Genomic DNA, 16,419 nt, shown 5'->3' on the forward strand with positions numbered 1-16,419 from the left:
TCGGAATTAAACACGAAAGGCACAATGACGACTTAAGTACAAGAGGACTGACTCTTCTTACAATCTATGATTTGAGCCTTTCCTGTGAGACCAGTTTTAGATTGCGATGCTTCACTACAGATTTACTGTATACCTTGGACCTCCTTATTGACGATGAAACAAAGAAATTGCATCGGAATTAAACACAAAATGCACAATGCCGACTTAAACACAAGAAGACTTACGCTTGTTACTGTCTATGTTTTGAACCTTTAATGTGACACCAGTTTTAGATTCCGATGCTGCACTTCAGGTGTACTGTATCCATTGGACCTTCTTGTTGACGATGAAACACAGAAATTGCATCGGAATTAAATACAAAAGGCACAATGCCGACTTAAGTACAAGAAGACTGCCTCTTCTTACTGTCTATGATTTGAAACTTTCCTGTGAGACCAGTTTTAGATTCCGATGCTTCACTTCAGGTTTGCTGAACCCCTTGGACCTTTTTATTGACGATGAAACACTGAAATTGCATCGGAATTAAATACAAAAGGCACTATGCCGACTTAACTACAGGAAGACTGGCTCTTCTTATATTCTATGATTTGAGCCTTTCCTGTGAGACCAGTTTTAGTTTCCTATGCTTCACTTCAGGTTTACTGTATCCATTGGACCTTCTTATTGACGATGAAACACAGAAATTCCATCGGAATTATATACAAAAGGCACAATGCCGAATTAAGTACAAGAGGACTGACTCTTCTTACAATCTATGATGTGAGCCTTTCCTGCAAGACCAGTTTTTGATTCCGATGCTTCACTATAGGTTTACTGTCTCCCTCGGACTTTCTTATTGACGATGAAACACAGAAATTGCATCGGAATTAAATAAAAAAGGCACAATGTCGACTTAAGTACAAGAGGAGTACCTCTTCTTACTGTTTATGATTTGAACCGTTCCTGTGAGACCAGTTTTAGATTCCGATGCTTCACTTCAGGTTTACTGCATCCCTCGGACCTTCTATTGACGATGAAACACAGAAATTGCATCGGAATTAAATACAAAAGGCGCAATGCCTATTTAAGTACAAGAAGACTGACTCTTCTTACTAGCTATGATTTGACCCCTTCCTGTGAGATCAGTTTTAGATTCCGATGCTTCACTTCAGGTTTACTGTTTCCCTTGGACCTTCTTATTGACGATGAAACACGGAAAATCCATCGGAATTAAACACGAAAGGCACAATGAGGACTTAAGTACAAGAAGACTGACTCTTTTTACTGTCTATGTTTTGACCTTTGCTGTGAGACCAGGTTTAAGATACCGATGCTCACTTCAGGTTTACTGTATCTCTTGGACCTTCTTATAGATGATGAAACACAGAAATTGCATCGGAATTATATACAAAAGGCACAATGCCGACTTAAGTAGAAGAGAATGACTCTTCTTACATTCTATGATTTGAGCATTTCGTCTGAGACCAGTTTTAGATATCGATGTTTCACTTCAGGTTTACTGTATCCCTTGGTTCTTCTCATTGACGATGAAACACAGAAATTGCATCAAAATTTAAGACAAAAGGCACACTGCCGACTTAAGTACAAGAAGACTGACTCTTCTTACTTTCTATGATTTGAGCCTTTCCTGTGACACCAGTTTTAGATTCCGCTGCTTCACTTCAGGTTTACTGTATCCCTTTTACGTCTTTATTGACGAAGAAACACAGAAATTGCATCGGAATTAAATACAAAAGGCACAATGCCGACATAAGTACAACAAGACTGACTCGTCTTACTGTCTACGATTGAAGTCTTTCCTGTGATACCAGTTTTATATTCCGATGATTCACTTCAGGTTTACTGTATCCCTCGGAGCTTCTTATTGACGATGAAACACAGGAATTGCATCGGAATAAAATACAAAAGGCACAATGCTGACTTAAGTACAAGAAGACGGGCTTTTCTTACTGCCTATGTTTTGAGCCTTTCCTGTGAGACCAGTTTTAGATTTCTATGCTTCACTTCATTTTTACTGTATCCCTTGGACCTTCTTATTGACGATGAAACACAGATATTGCATTGAAATTAAATACAAACGGCACAATGCCGACTTAAGTACAAGAAGATTTGCTCTTCTTACTTTTTATGGTTTGAACCTTTCCTCTGAGATCAAATTTAAATTCCGATGCTTCACTTCAGGTTTACTGTATCCCTTGGACCTTCTTATTGACGATGAAAAACATAAATTGCAACGGAATTAAATACAAAAGGCAGAATGCCGACTTAAGTACAAGAGGACGGACTCGTCTTACATTCTATGATTTGAACCTTTCCTGCGAGAGCACTTTTTGTTTCCGATGCTTCACTTCAGGTTTACTGTTTCCCTTGGACCTTCTTATTGACGATGATACATAGAATTTGCATCGGAATTAAATACATAAGGCACAATGCCGACTTAAGCACAAGAACACGGGCTTTTCTTACTGCCTATGTTTTGAGCCTTTCCTGTGAGACCAGTTTTAGATTTCTATGCTTCACTTCATTTTTACTGTATCCCATGGACCTTCTTATTGACGATGAAACACAGATATTGCATTGAAATTAAATACAAACGGCACAATGCCGACTTAAGTACAAGAAGATTTGCTCTTCTTACTTTTTATGGTTTGAACCTTTCCTCTGAGATCAAATTTAAATTCCGATGCTTCACTTCAGGTTTACTGTATCCCTTGGACCTTCTTATTGACGATGAAAAACATAAATTGCAACGGAATTAAATACAAAAGGCAGAATGCCGACTTAAGTACAAGAGGACGGACTCGTCTTACATTCTATGATTTGAACCTTTCCTGCGAGAGCACTTTTTGTTTCCGATGCTTCACTTCAGGTTTACTGTTTCCCTTGGACCTTCTTATTGACGATGATACACAGAATTTGCATCGGAATTAAATACATAAGGCACAATGCCGACTTAAGCACAAGAACACGGGCTTTTCTTGCTGCCTATGTTTTGAGCCTTTCCTGTGAGACCAGTTTTATATTCCGTTGCTTCATGTCAGGTTTATTGTATCCCTTGGACTTTCTTTTTGACTATGAAACACATAAATTGCATCGGAATTAAATAGAAAATTCACAATGCTGACTTAAGTACAAGAAGACGTGCTCTTTTCACTGTGTATGTTTTGAGACCTAAATGTGGGACCAGTTTTAGATTCCGATGCTTCACTTCAGGTTTACTGTATCCATTGAACCTACTTATTGACGATGAAACACAGAAATTGCAGCGGAATTAAATACAAAAGGCACAATGCCGACTTAAGTACAAGAGGACTGACTCGTCTTACATTCTAGGATTTGAAATCTTTCTGTGAGAAACGTTTTTGTTTCTGGTGCTTCACTTCAGGTTTACTGTATCCCTTGGACCTTCTTATTGACGATGAAACACAGAAATTGCATCGGAATTAAATACAAAAGGCACATTGCCGGCCTAAGTACAAGAAGACTGACTCTTCTTACTGTCTATGTTTTGAACCTTTCCTGTGAGAGCAGTTTTAGATTCCGATTCTTCATTTCAGGATTACTGTATCCCTTGGACCTTCTTATTGACGATGAATTACAGAAAATGCATCGGAATTAAATACAAATGGCTAATGCCGACTTAAGTACAAGAAGACAGATTCTTGTTACAGTCTATGTTTTGAGTTTTTCCTGTGAGACCGGTTTTAGATTCTGATGCTTTACTTCAGGTTTACTGTATCCCTTGGACATTCTTATTGACGATGAAACACAGAAATTGCAGCGGAATTAAATACAAAAATCACAATGCCGACTTAAGTACAAGGGGAATAACTCTTCTTACTGTCTATGATTTGAACCTTTCCTGTGAGACCAGTTTTAGATTCCGATGCTTCTCTTCAGGTTTGCTGTAAACCTTGGACGCTCTTATTGATGATGAAATACAGAAATTGCGTCGGAAGTAAATACATAAGGCACAATGCCGACTTAAGTACAAGAAGACTGACTCTTCTTACTGTCTGTGTATTGAACCTTTCGTGTGAGACCAGTTTTGGATTCCGATGCTTCACTTCATTTATACTGTATCCCTGGGACCTTCTTATTGACAATGAAACAAAGAAATTGCATCGGAATTAAACACAAAAAGCACAATTCCGACTTAAGTACAAGAAGACTGACTCTACTTAATGTCTATGTTTGAACCTTTCCTGTGAGACCTGTTTTTGATTCCATTGCTTAACTTCAGGTTTACTCTATCCCTTGGACCTTCTTAATGACTATGAAACACGGAAATTGCATAGGAATAAAGTAAAAGGCACAATGCCGACTTAAGTACAAGAGGACAGACTCTTCTTACATTCTATGATTTGAGCCATTCCTGTGAGACCAGTTTTAGATTCCGATGCTTCACTTCAGGTTTACTGTATCCCTTGGACCTTCTTATTGACAATGAAACACAGAAATTGCATCGGAATTAAATACAAAAGGCACAAAGCCGACTTAAGTACAAGAAGAGTGACTCTCCTTACTGTCTATGTTTTGAAACTTTCCTGTGAGACCAGTTTTAGGTTCCGATGCAGCACTTCACGTTTACTGTATCCCTTGGACCTTCTTGTTGACGATGAAACACAGACATTGCATTGAAATTAAATACAAAAGGCACAATGCCGACTTAACTACAAGAAGACTGACTCTTCTTACATTCTATGATTTGAGCCTTTCCTGTGAGACCAGTTTTAGATTCCGATGCTTAAATTCAGGTTTATTGTATCCCTTGGACCTTTTTAGTGACGATGAAACACACAAATTCCATCGGAATTAAATACAAAAGGCACAGTGCTGACTTAAGTACAAGAAGACGGGATCTTCTTATTGTCTATGTTTGAACCTTTCCTGTGAGACCAGTTTTAGATTCCGATGCTTTACTTCAGGTTTGCTGTATCCCTTGTACCATCTTATTGACGATGAAACATACAAATTGAATCGGAATTAAAAACAAAAGTCACAATGTTGACTTAAGTACATGAAGATGGGCTCTTCTTACTGTCTGTGTTTTGAGCCCTAAATGTGAGACCACTTTTAAATTCCGATGCTTCACTTCAGGTTTACTGTATTACTTTTACCTTCGTATGGACGATGAAACACAGAAAATGCATCGGAAGTAAATACAAAAGGCAGAATGCCGACTTAAGTACAAGAAGACTGACTCTTCTTACTGTCTATGTTTTGAGCCTTTCCTGTGAGACCAGTTTTAGATTCCGATGCTTCACTTCAGCTTTACTGTATCCCTTGGACCTCCTTATTGATGATGAAAAACAGAAATTGCATCGCAATAAATTACAAAAAGCATAATTCCGACATAAGTCAAGAAGACTGACGCTTCTTACATTCTTTGATTTGAGCCATTCCTCTGAGACCAGTTTTAGATATCGATGCTTCACTTCAGGATTACTGTATCCCTAGGACTTTCTTATTGACGATGAAACATAGAAATTGCATCGGAATTAAATACAAAATGCACAATGCCGACTTAAGTCCAAGAAGACTGTCTCTCCTTACTTTCTTTGATTTGAGCCTTCCCTGTGAGTCCAGTTTTAGATTCCGATGCTTCACTACAGGTTTACTGTATCTCTTGGTCCTACTTATTGACGATGAAACACAGAAATTGCATCTTAAATAAATACAAAATGCACTATGCCGACTTAAGTACAGGAGGACTGACTCTTCTTACTGACTATGCTTTCAACATTTCCCGTGAGTCCAGTTTTAGATTTTCATGCTTCACTTCAGGTTTACTGTTTCCCTTGGACCTTCTTATTGACGATGAAACAAATGAATTGAAACGGAATTAAATACAAAAGGCACAATGCCATCTTAAGTACAAGAAGACTGACTCTTCTTACTGTCTATGTTCCGAAACTTTCCTGTGAGACGAGTTTAAAATTCCGATGCATGACTTCAGGTTTACTGTATCCCTTGGACCTTCTTATTGACGATGAAACACAGAAATTGCTTTGGCATTGAATACAAAAATCACAATGCCGACCTAAGTACAAGAACCCTTACGCTTCCTACTGTCTATGTTTTGAGCCTTTTCTGTGAGACCAGTTTTAGATTCCTATGCTTCACTTCAGGTTTACTGTATCCCTTGCAAATTCTTATTAATGATGTAACACTTAAATTGCATCGGAATTAAATACAAAGGGCACAATGCCGATTAAGTACTTACTGTCTATGATTTGGAACATTCCTGTGAGGCCAGTTTTAGATTCCGATGCTTCACTTCAGGTTCACTGTATCCCTAGGATCTTCTTATTGACGATGAAAAACAGAAATTGCATCGGAATTAAATACAAAAGGCACAATGCCCATGAAGTAAAAGAGGACTGACTCTTGTAACATTCAATGTCGTGTACCTTTCCTGTGATACCTGTTTTAGATTCCGATGCTTCACTTCAGGTTTAGTGTATCACTTGGAACTTCTTATTGACGATGAAACACAGAAATTACATCGGAATTAATTACCAAAGGCACAATGCCGACTCAAGTACAAGAACACTGACTCTTCTTACTGTCAATGTTTTGAACCCTCCCTGTGCGACCAGTTTAAGATTCCGATGCTTCACTTCAGGTTTACTGTATCTGTTGGACCTTCTTATTGACGTTCAAACACAGAAATTACAACGGAATTAAACACAAAAGGCACAATGCCGACTAAAGTACACGAAGACTGACTCTACTTACTGTCCATGTTTTGAACCTTCCCTGCGAGACGTGTTATAGATTCTGATGCTTGACTTCAGGTTTACTGTATCCCTTGGACCTTCTTATTGACGTTCAAACACAGAAATTGCATCGGAATTAAACACAAAAGGAACAATGTCTTACTTAAGTACAAGAAGACTGACTCTTCTTAGATTCTAAGATTTTAGCCTTACCTGTGAGACCACTTTTAGATTCCGATGCTTCACTTCAGGTTTACCGTATCCCTTGGACCTTCTTATTGACGATGAAACACAGAAATTGCGTCGGAATTAAATACAAAAGACACAATGCCGACTTAGGTACTAGAAGACTGACTCTTCTTACTGTCCATGTTTGAACCTTTCCTGTGAGACCAGTTTTAGATTCCAATGCTTCACATCGCCTTTACTGTATCTCTTGGCCCTTCTTATGGACGATGAAACACAGAAATTGCATCGGAATTAAATACAAAAAGCACAATGCTGACTTAAGTACAAGAAGACTGACTCTTCTTACTGTCTATGTTTTGAACCTTTCCTGTGTGTCCAGTTTTAGATTCCGATGCTTCACTTCAGGTTTACTGTATCCCTTAGACCTTCCTGTTTACGATGAAACACAGAAATTGCATCGGAATTAAATACAAAAGCCACAATGCCGACTTAAGTTCAAGGAGACTGACTCTTCTTACTGTCTATGTTTTGAACCTTTCCTGTGAGTCCCGTTTTAGATTCCGATGCTTCACTTCAGATTTACTGTATACCTTGGACCTTCTCACTGACGATGAAACACAGAAATTACATCGGAATTAAATACAAAAGGCACAATGCTGACTTAAGTACATGAAACTGACTCTTCTTACATTCTATGATTGGAACTTTTCCTGTCATACCAGCTTTAGGCTCCGATGCTTCACTTCAGGTTTACTGTGTCCCTTGGACCTTCTTATTAACGATGAAGCACAGAAATTGCATCGAAAATAAATACAACAGGCACAATGCCGACTTTAGTACAAAAACACTGACTCTTCGTACTGCCTATACTTTCAAACTTTCCTGTGAGACCAGTTTTAGATTCCTATGCTTCACTTTAGGTTTACTGTATCCCTTGGTCTTCTTATCGACGATGAAACACATAAATTGCATCGGAATTTAATACAAAAGCCACAATGCCGACTTAAGTACAAGAAGTCTGACTCTTCTTACTGTCTACGTTTTGAGTCTTTCCTGCGAGACCAGTTTTAGATTCCAATGCTTCACTTCACCTTTACTGTATCTCTTGGCCCTTCTTATGGACGATGAAACACAGAAATTGCATCGGAATTAAATACAAAAAGCACAATGCTGACTTAAGTACAAGAAGACTGATTCTTCTTACTGTCTATATTTTGAACCTTTCCTGTGTGTCCAGTTTTAGATTCCGATGCTTCACTTCAGGTTTACTGTATCCCTTGGACCTTCTTATTGACGATGAGACACAGAAATTGCATCAGAATTACATACAAAAGGCACAATGACGAATTAAGTACAAGAAGACTGACTCTTCTTACATTCTATGATTTGGGCCGTTTCTCTGGGACCAGTTTTAGATTTCGATGCTTCTCTTCAGGTTTACTGTATCCCTTGGACCTTCGCTTTGACGATGAAGCATAGAAATTTCATCGGAATTTAAATGCAAAAGGCACAATGCCGACTTAAGTACAAGAAGACTGACTCTTCTTACTGTCTATGTTTTGAACCTTTCCTGTGAGACCAGTATTAGATTCCGATGCTTCACTTCAGGTTTACTGTATCCCTTGGATCTTCTTATTGACGATGAAACACAGAAATTGCATCGGAATTGAATACAAAACGCACAATGCCGACTTAAGTACAGGAGGACTGACTCTACTTACATTCTATTAATTGAGCCTTTCCTGTGAGACAAGTTTTAGATATCAATGCTTCAGTGCAGGTTTACTGTATCCCTTGGACCTTCTTTTTGATGATAAAACACAGAAATTGCAACGGATTGAATACAAAAGGTTCAATGCCGACTGAAGTACAAGATGACTGACTCTTCTTACATTCTATGATTTTAGCCTTTCCTGTGTGACCAGTTGCAGATACCGATGCTTCACTTCAGGTGTACTGTATCCCTTGGACTTTCTTATTGACGATGAAACACAGAAATTGCATCGGAATTAAGTCCGAATTGTGCCGTTTGTATTTAGGTAGAAAAAGAAAGACTCCTCATACTGTCTATGTTTTGTACCTTTCCTGTGAGACCGGTTTTAGATTCTGATGCTTCACTTCAGGTTTCCTGTTTCCCTTGGACCTACTTAATGACATTGAAGCACAGAAATTACATCGGAATTACATACAAACGGCACAATTCCAACTTATGTACAAGAAGACTGACTCTTCTTACATTCTATGATTTGAGCCTTTCCTGTAAAACCAGTTTCAGATTCCGATGCTTCACTTCAGGTTTACTGTATCCCTTGGACCTTCTTATTGACGATGAAACACATATATTGCATCGGAATAAGATTTAAAAGGCTCAATGCCGACTTATGTACAAGAAGAGTGACTCTTCTTACTGTCTATGTTTTGAACCCTTCCTGTGAGACCAGTTTCGGAATCCGATGCTTCACTTCAGGTTTACTGTATCCCTTGGACCTTCTTGTAGACGACGAAACACAGACATTGCATCGGGATTAAATACAAAGGGCTCAATGTCGACTTAAGTACAAGAGGACTGACTCTTCTTACATCATATGATTTGAACCTCTCCTGTACGACCAGTTTTAGATTCCGATGCTTCAGTTCAGGTTTACTGTATCCTTTGGATCTTCTAATTGACGATGAAACACATATATTGCATCGGAATTAGATTCAAAAGGCCCAATGCCGACTTAAGAGCAAGAAGACTGACTCTTCTTACTGTCTATGTTTTGAACCTCTCCTGTGGGACCAGTTTCATATTCCGATGCTTCACTTCAGGTTTACTGTATCCCTTGGACCTTCTTATTGACGATGAAACACAGCAATGGTATCGGATTTAACTACAAAAGGAACAATGCCGACATAAATACAAGAAGACTGACTCTTCTTACTGTCTATGTTTTGAACCTCTCCTGTGAGACCAGTTTTAGATTCCGATGCTTCACTTCAGGTTTACTGTATCAGTTTGACCTTCTTATAGACAATGAAACACAGAAATTAGATCGGAATTAAATAGAAAAGGCACAATGACTACTTAAGTACTTGAAGACTGACTCTTCTTACATTCTATGATTTTAGCCTTTCCTGTGTGACCAGTTGCAGATACCGATGCTTCACTTCAGGTTTTCTGTATCAGTTTGACATTCTTATAGACAATGAAACACAGAAATTACATCGGAATTAAATAGAAAAGACACAATGCCGACTTAAGTACAAAAAGACTAACTCTTCTTACTGTCTATGTTAGAACCTTTCCTGTGAGAATAGTTTTACATTCCGAAGCTTCACTTCAGGTTTACTGTATCCCTTTGACCTTCTCATTGACGATGAAACACAGAATTTGCATCGGAATTAAATTCAAAAGGCACAATACCGACTTAAGTACAAGAGGACTGACTCTTCTTCTTTTCTAAGATTTGAGCCTTTCCTGTGAGAACAGCTTTAGATTCCGATGCTTCATTCAGGTTTAATGTATCCGTTGGACTTTCTTATTGACGATGAAACACAGAAATTGCATCGGAAATAAGTACTAAAAGCACAATGCCGACTTAAGTACAAGAAGACTGACTCTTCTTACTGACAATGTTTTGAACCTTTCCTGTGAGACCGGTTTTAGATTCCGATGCTTCACTTCAGGTTTACTGTATCCCTTGGACCTTCTTATTGACGATGAAATACAGAATTTGCATCGGATTTACATACAACAGGCATAATGCCGACTTAAGTACAAAAAGACAGACTCTTCCTACTCTCTATGTTTTGAACCTTTCCTGTGAGACCAGTTTTAGATTCCGATTCTTCATTATAGGTTTACTGTATCCCTTGGACCTTCTTATTGAGGATGAAACACAGAAATTCCATCGGAATTAAGTACAAAAGGCACAATGTCTTACTTAAGTACAGGAAGACTGATTTTCTTAGATTCTATGATTTGAGCCTTTCCTGTGACACCAGTTTTAGATAACGAGGCTTCACTTCAGGTTTCCTGTATCCCTTAGACCTTCTGTTGACGATGAATCACAGAAATTGCATCGGAATTATATACAAAAGGCACAATGACGACTTAAGTACAAGATGACTGACTCTTCTTACATCTTATGTTTTGAGCCTTTTCTGTGAGACAAGTTCCAGAATCCGATGCTTCACTTCAGGTGTAGTGTATCACTTGGACCTTCTTATTGACGATGAAACACAGAAATTGCATCGGAATTAAATCAAAATGGCACAATGCCGACCTTAGTACAAGAAGACTGACTCTTCTTACTGTCTATGTTTTGAACCTTTCGTGTAAGACCAATTTTAGATTCCGATGCTTCACTTCAGGTTTACTGTATCACTTGGACCTTCTTACTGACGATGAAACTCAGACATTGCATTGGAATTAAATACAAAAGGCACAAAGCCGACTTAAGTACAAGATGACGAGCTCTTCTTACTGTCTATGTTTTGAGCCTTTCCTGTGATATGAGTTTTGGATTCCGATGCTTCACTTCAGGTTTACCGCATCCCTTGAACCTTCTTATTGACGATGAAACACAGAGATTGCATCGGAATTAAATACAAAAGGCACAATGCCGACATATGTACAAGATGACTGACTCCTATTACATTCTATGATTTGAGCCTTTCCTCTGAGACCAGTTATAGATATCGATGCTTCACTTCAGGTTTACTGTATCCCTTGGATCATCTTATTGAAGATGAAACACAGAAATTGCATCGGAATTGAATACAAAACGCACAATGCCGACTTAAGTACAGGAGGACTGACTCTACTTACATTCTATTAATTGAGCCTTTCCTGTGAGACAAGTTTTAGATATCAATGCTTCACTCCAGGTTTACTGTATCCCTTGGACCTTCTTTTTGACGATAAAACACAGAAATTGCAACGGATTGAATACAAAAGGCACAATGCCGACTGAAGTACAAGATGACTGACTCTTCTTACATTCTATGATTTTAGCCTTTCCTGTGTGACCAGTTCCAGATACCGATGCTTCACTTCAGGTGTACTGTATCCCTTGGACTTTCTTATTGACGAAGAAACACAGAAATTGCATCGGAATTAGATTCAAAAGGCACAATGCCGACTTAAGTGCAAGAAGACTGACTCTTTTTACTGTCTATGTTTTGAACCTTTCCTGTGAGTCCAGCTTCATATTCCGATGCCTCACTTCAGGTTTACTGTATCCCTCGGACCTTCATATTGACGATGAAACACAGAAATTGCATCGGAATTAACTACACAAGGAACAATGCCGACATAAATACACGAAGACTGACACTTCCTACTGTCTACGTTTTGAACCTTCCCTGTGAGACCAGTTTTAGATTCCGATGCTTCACTTCAGGTTTACTGTATCCCTTGGACCTTCTTATTGACGATGAAACACAGAAATTGCATCGGAATTAAATACAAAACGCATAATGCCGACTTAAGTACAAGAAGACTGACTCTTCTAACTGTCTATGTTTTAAACCATTCCTGTGAGACCAGTTTTAGGTTGCGGTGCTTCACTTCAGGTTTACTGTATCCCTTGGACCTTCCTATTGGCGATGAAACACAGAAATTGCAACGGAATTAAGTACAAAAGGCACAATGCCGACTTAAGTACAAGAAGACTGACTCTTCTTACATTCTATGATTTGAGCCCTTCCTGTGAGACCAGTTTTAGATTCCGATGCTTCACTTCAGGTTTACTGTATCCCTTGGACCTTCTAATAGACGATGAAACACAGAAATTGCATCGGGATTAAATACAAAAGGCACGATTCCGACTTAAATACAAGGAGACTGACTCTTCTTACTGTCTATGTTTTGAACCCTTCCTGTGAGACCAGTTTTAGATTCCGATACTTCACTTCAGGTTTACTGTATCTGTTTGACCTTCTTATAGACGATGAAATACAGAAATTACATCGGAATTAAGTACAAAAGGCACAATGCCGACTTAAGATCAAGGAGACTGACTCTTCTTACTGTCTATGTTTTGAACCTTTCCTGTGAGTCCCGTTTTAGATTCCGATTCTTCACTTCAGATTTACTGTATCCCTTGCACCTTCTTATTGACGATGAAACACAGAAATTACATCGGAATTAAATACAAAAGGCACAATGACGACTTAAGTACTTGAAGACTGACTCTTCTTACCTTCTGTGATTGGAACTTTTCCTGTCATACCAGTTTTAGGTTCCGATGCTTCACTTCAGGTTTACTGTGTCCCTTGGAACTTCTTATTCACGATGAAACACAGAAATTGCATCGGAATTGAATACAAAACGCACAATGCCGACTTAAGTACAGGAGGACTGACTCTACTTACATTCTATTAATTGAGCCTTTCCTGTGAGACAAGTTTTAGATATCAAAGCTTCACTGCAGGTTTACTGTATCCGTTGGACCTTCTTTTTGACGATAAAACACAGAAATTGCAACGGATTGAATACAAAAGGCACAATGCCGACTGAAGTACAAGATGACTGACTCTTCTTACTTTCTATGATTTTAGCATTTCCTGTGTGACCAGTTCCAGATACTGATGCTTCACTTCAGCCGTACTGTATCCCTTGGACTTTCTTATTGACGAAGAAACACAGAAATTGCATCGGAGTTAAGTCCGTATTGTGCCGTTTGTATTTAAGTAGAAAAAGAAAGACTCCTCATACTGTCTATGTTTTGTACCTTTCCTGTGAGACCAGTTTTAGATTCCGATGCTTTACTTCAGGTTTACTGTATCACTTGGACCATCTTACTGACGATGAAGCACAGAAATTGCATCGGAATTAAATACAAAAGGCACAAAGCCTACTTAAGTACAAGTTGTCGAGCTCTTCTTACTGTCTATGTTTTGAGCCTTTCCTGTGATATGAGTTTTGGATTCCGATGCTTCACTTCAGGCTTACCGCATCCCTTGAACCTTCTTATTGACGATGAAACACAGACATTGCATCGGAATTGAATACAAAACGCACAATGCCGACTTAAATACAGGAGTACTGACTCTACTTACATTCTATTAATTGAGCCTTTCCTGTGAGTCAAGTTTTAGATATCAATGCTTCACTGCAGGTTTACTGTAACCCCTGGACCTTCTTTTTGACGATAGAACACAGAAATTGCAACGGATTGAATACAAAAGGCACATTGCCGACTGAAGTACAAGAAGACTAACTCTTCTTACATTCTATGATTTTAGCCTTTCCTGTGGGACCAGTTCCAGATACCGATGCTTCACTTCAGGTGTACTGTATCCCTTGGACTTTCTTATTGACGAAGAAACACAGAAATTGCATCAGAATTAGATTCAAAAGGCACAATGCCGACTTAAGTGCAAGGAGACTGACTCTTTTTATTGTCTATGTTTTGAACCTTTCCTGTGAGACCAGCTTCATATTCCGATGCCTCACTTCAGGTTTACTGTATCCCTTGGACCTTCTTATTGACGATGAAACACAGAAATTGCTTCGGAATTACCTACAAAAGGAACAATGCCGATAAAATACACGAAGACTGACACTTCTTACTGACTATGTTTTGAACCTTCCCTGTGAGACCAGTTTTAGATTCCGATGCTTCACTTCAGGTTTACTGTATCCCTTGGACCTTCTTATTGACGATGAAACACAGAAATTGCATCGGAATTAAATACAAAAGGCATAATGCCGACTTAAGTACAAGAAGACTGACTCTTCTAACTGTCTATGTTTTAAACCATTCCTGTGAGACCAGTTTTAGGTTGCGATGCTTCACTTCAGGTTTACTGTATCCCTTGGACCTTCCTATTGGCGATGAAACACAGAAATTGCATCGGAATTAAATACAAAAGGCACAATGCCGACTTATGTACAAGATGACTGACTCCTATTACATTCTATGATTTGAGCCTTTCCTCTGAGACCAGTTTTTGATATCTATGCTTCACTTCATGTTTACTGTATCCTTTGGACCTCCTTTTTGACGATGAAACACAGATCTTGCATCGGAATTAAATACAAAAGGCACAATGCCGACTTAGGTTCAAGAAGTCTGACTCTTCTTACATTCTAAGATTTGAGCCTATCCTGTGAGACAAGTTTCAGATTCCGATGCTTCACTTCTGGTTTACTGTATTCCTTTGACTTTCTTATTGATGATGAAACACAGAAATTGCATCGGAATGAAACACAAAAGGCACAATGCCGACTTAAGTTCAAGAAGACTGACTCTTCTTACAGTCTATGTTTTGAGCCTTTCCTGTGAGACCAGTTTTAGATTCCGATGCTACACTTCAGGTTTACTGTATTCCTTGGATTTTCTTATTGACGATGAAACACAGAAATTGCATCGGAATTAAATACAAAAATCACAATGCCGACTTAAGTACAAGAAGACTGACTCTTCTTACTGTCTATGTTTTGAACCTTTCCTATGAGACAAGTTTTATATTCTGATGCTTTACTTCAGGTTTACTAATCACTTGGACCTTCTTATTGACGATGAAACACAGAAATTGCATCGGAATTAAGTACAAAAGGCACAATGCCGATAAAGGACAAGAGAACTGACTCTCTTAAATTCTATGATTTGAACCTCTCCTGTAATACCAGTTTTAGATTCCGATGCTTCACTTCAGGTTTACTGTATCCCTTGGACCTTCTTATTGACGATGAAACACAGAAATTGGATCGGAAATTAATACAATAGGCACAATGTCTAACTTAAGTACAAGAAGACTGACTCTTCTTACCGTCAATGTTTTGAACCTTTCCGGTGACACCAGTTTTAGATTCCGATGCTTCACTTCAGGTGGACTGTATCCCTTGGACCTTCTTATTGAGGATGAAACACAGAAATTGCATCGGAAATAGATGCAAAAGGCACATTGCCGCCTTAAGTACAAGAAGACTGACTCTCCTTACTGTCTATGTTTTGAACCTTTCCTATGAGACCAGTTTTAGATTCTGATGCTTTGCTTCCGGTTTACTAATCACTTGGACCTTCTTATTGACGATGAATCACAGAAATTGCATCGGAATTAAGTACAAAAGGCACAATGCCGATTACGTACAAGAGGGCTGACTCTTCTTACATCCTATGATTTGAACCTCTCCTGTAATACCAGTTTTAGATTCCGAAGCTTCACTTCAGGTCTACTGTATCCCTTGGACCTTCTTATTGACGATGAAACACATAAATTGCATCGGAATTAATTACAAAAAGCACAATGCCGACTTAAATACAAGAAGACTGACTCCTCCTACTGTCTATGTTTTGAACCTTTCCTGTGAGGCCAGATTTAAATTCTGATGCTTTACTTCAAGTTCACTCTCTCCCTTTTACCATCTTATTGATGATGAAACACAGAAATTGCATCGGAATTAAATACAAAAGTCACAATGCCGACTTAAGTACAAGAAGTCTGACTCTTCTTACTGTCTATGTTTTGAGCCTTTCCTGTTAGACCAGTTTTAGATTCCGATGCTTCACTTCAG

This window comes from Schistocerca serialis, chromosome 4 (genome assembly GCF_023864345.2).
Source record: "Schistocerca serialis cubense isolate TAMUIC-IGC-003099 chromosome 4, iqSchSeri2.2, whole genome shotgun sequence".
Taxonomy (NCBI): domain Eukaryota; kingdom Metazoa; phylum Arthropoda; class Insecta; order Orthoptera; family Acrididae; genus Schistocerca; species Schistocerca serialis.